Below are 3,952 nucleotides of genomic sequence, written 5' to 3'. Positions count from 1 at the left end.
TCTAGTTGTCGCATCCATCTTGCCCCTTGTTCCATTGCGTCTCTGGTCCTCAAAAGGTTCCACACCTTGCAAGATTCGATCCGCGACATAAATAGAATTTTATATTTTTCGATCCTATATTCCTCGAAGGAATGTATATGTGACCTAAATCGAACATAAAATAAAAAATTTACATCCATCGATCCTATATTCCATAAACGGAATGTACATGTAACTAGATCAAAAAATAAAATCCTAATAAAACTAAATACAGCTCCTGCTGTATTTTATAATACAATCATGCACACATAATAAATGCCCTTGACATGTCCAAGGGTCCAATCACACACATAATAACCATAAGCCATAATAGTTGGATCTTGCATCCACAAAGTTAGCACATCTTACTATTAACCTGCCTAAATTATGTATGACATGTGCATAATTAAACTAATACCAAATACACAGAGGCAAAACCTCGCTCTGATACCAATTGTTGGTTGCTACTCGAAAAAACCAATGGCTCCACTGTACAAAAATTTTGTACGTGATCTGAACCTTTCCTAGCTACCATGAGTTCTTTTAAGTTAAACTTATATCTCCTGCGGAACTTAACACGTTTGATCCAAATCACCTAGGTTATAAATTCAATTAAATATTAGTTTCGAAAATTGGCTTCCAGTACTGCATGACGAGGCACTTGGCCTTCTTGGATATGGGAGCAACCACCACAGACTAGACAAAGCCTTTTAAGGAAAGTTAATATTTAATTTCCTTATATAACTCTAGGTTAACCAAAAGGAACAATCAAATCACAAGGAAAAAAGAAAAGAACACAACATCGAAATTAAATTCAAAAAACAAGAATTGAATGCCTCTTGTATTTGGTATTTATACAAAGAAAAATTAACTACTATGATGCAGAAATTAAATACTAGTTATACCTCTTCCTTGTATGCTAAAAACCTCGAGATCTTCTGCCGTATCCCTCGCCTCCTCTTGGACGTCGTGTGGGCGACGATCCTCCAAGACGAACACCACCCGGAAAGCTTCTCCTCCTTCTCTAGAATTCAGCCACCACCACCACAAAGGAGCAAAAGAGAGCAAAGGGAAGAGAGGGAGAGGGGTCGACCACTTGATGATCTCCAACAACACAATATCAATTGTTATCTTATTCAAGACCTCCCCTTCCCCCCTTTTTATATTAGTTTCCCAACGGAAAATTATGGAAAGAGTTTTATAAAAAAATTAGACTCATTCCTATTTTCTTTTCTTTTTCTTTTTCTTTCCTTTTAATTAATCAATCCTAGATTGATTTATTAATTAAACAACTATTTGTTGATGTTTAATTATTTGACCAGCCCCTTGCTTGGGCACCAAGCAAGGTGGCCGGCCACTTATTAAAAGGAAAAGAAAGAATTTTTTTTATAAAATTTTAAAAGAAGAAAACTTCTAATAAAATTTTACAAACTCTCTCTTTTTTTTCTAATGTGGATATTAAAAGGAAAGTTTTAAAATTTAAAACCAAGTTTTAAAATTTAAAACATTTCTAATAATATTTTTTTTTAAAAGAAAGTTTTATAAATTTTACAACTCTCTTTTAAAACCTTGTGGCCTAATTTAAATTAGGAAAATTTTATAAATTTTTTAAATCTCTCTTTTTACAAATTGTAAATGTCTGAGGAAATTTAAAAATTCAAAAACAACCTTCCTAATTTAAATATTGTGGCCGACCCCCTTGCCCAAGCAAGGGCCAGCCATTTCTAGAGAATATGTGGCCGACCATTGCTTGGTCACCAAGCAATAAACCGGCCCCTTCTTGGACACCAAGATAGGCTTTTCTTTGGATGGACTTGAGGCTTTATTGAGGCTACAACAGGGACCTAGAGGAGAAATTGGTTTTGGCCTTCCGATGAGCTTGACTATCCCGTGCTCGCCCCGAACACACAATTCAAGTTCATCGATAATAACTTATTCCACTAGAGAGTTATTACCACACTACCACACCAATCCCAAATTACATTATAGGCTCCTTCTTATCATGAGTGTGTTAGTCTCCCTATGTTTAAGATTACGAATGCCCACTAATTAAGTGAGTTACTGACAACTCATTTAATTAATATCTAGCTCCAAGAGTAGTACCACTCAACTTTATTGTCATGTTGGACTAGGTCCACCTGCAGGGTTTAACATGACAATCCTTATGAGCTCCTCTTGGGGACATTCTCAACCTAGATAACTAGGACACAGATTCCTTCTATAATCAACAACACATACTATAAGTAATATCATTTTCCAACTTATCGGACATATTGATTTATCGAGCTAAACCTCACCCTTTGATAAGTCAAAGAAATAAATATTAAATATACATGCTTGTTATTATATTAGGATTAAGAGCACACACTTCCATAATAACTAAGGTCTAGTTCTTTTACTAAGTCAATACAAAAAGAACTTACCTAAATGATCCTACTCAATACACTTAAAGTGTATCAGTGTAATTTATTAGTCAAGATAAACTAATACTTAATTACACTACGTTTATTATGATGGTTTGTTCCTTTCCATCTTAGTCGTAAGCAACTGTTTATAATTTATAGAGAACCGACAACATGATCTTCTAAGTGTGACTCCACACTCCATGTTATCTACTATATAAATTAATTGAACAATTACATTTAACAAATAAATGTAAACATTTGACCAATGTGATTCTTTATTTCAAAATAAATGTGTACAAAAGCTAAACTTTTAAGTATACACTCCAACACTTATGAGTTGTGGAATGGAAGACAACCGTCCTATAAATACTTACATATGTGGGGGTGTCTTGCCAAAGTGTTAGTGTCTGATCCGAAAAGGATTAAGATGAGACCCAAGACTGTTGATTGCATATTTATTAGATATGCATAAAATAGTAGTGTATATCAGTTTTTTGTATATGAGTCACAAATACTAGATATACACAAGAACTCGATAATAGAATCGAAAAATGTCTCGTTCTTTGAGCATGTGTTTTCATATAAGACCCAAGAGGATGCTAGCTCCTCAAAATGGGTATATGAAATACAAGGCGAAGAAGATAATGATGAACCAATCGAAGTTGAGCTTAGACTGAGCAAAAGAGCTCGGGTAGAAAAATCCTACAGATAAGATTTTATCACTTTTATGTTGGAAAGTGTGCCCCAAAGTTACTCAGAAGCAGTAAGCAGTATTGGAGAGAGCCAATTGCATCTGAGATAGAGTCTATCTTGCAAAATCACACTTGGAAACTTGTGGATCTTCCTTCGAGAAGTAAACCACTAGGGTGCAAGTAGATTTTCAAGAAGAAAATGAAGTCAGATGGCATAATCGATAAGTACAAGGCTAGATTGGTAATTAAAGGATACTGACAACTAGAAGACCTTGATTACTTCGATACATATTCTCCAGTGTCGAAAATAACTTCCATTAGAGTGTTATTGGCTATTGCAGCTCTATGAAAATTGGAGATATATCAGATAGATGTAAAGATAGTCTTTTTAAATGGGGATTTAGAAGAGGAAATCTATATGGAACAACCTGAAGGGTTTTCTCTGCCAGGACAGGAAAACAAGGTTTGTAGATGGGTGAAGTCGTTATATGGCTTAAAACAAGTACCAAAGCAGTGACATGAGAAATTTGACAATGCCATGAAGGAATGCAGATTCAAGATTAATGAATGTGATAAATGTTTCTACATGAAAGCCACAGAGAATGACCACGTCATCTTGTACCTATATGTAGATGACATACTTATCATTGGAGTAATGATAAGATAATCAAATCCATTAAATATATGTTAAACTCAAGATTTGACATGAAAGACATGAGCCTAGATGATGTGATTCTAGAAATCAAAATTCTTAGAATGACATAAGGATTTGTTCTTAGTTAGTCTCATTACGTGGACAAGATTCTTGAGAAATTCACCAAGGGTGATACTACGTTG

Source organism: Zingiber officinale, chromosome 5A (assembly GCF_018446385.1).
Source record: "Zingiber officinale cultivar Zhangliang chromosome 5A, Zo_v1.1, whole genome shotgun sequence".
Taxonomy (NCBI): domain Eukaryota; kingdom Viridiplantae; phylum Streptophyta; class Magnoliopsida; order Zingiberales; family Zingiberaceae; genus Zingiber; species Zingiber officinale.
This window is presented reverse-complemented; position numbering follows the sequence as displayed.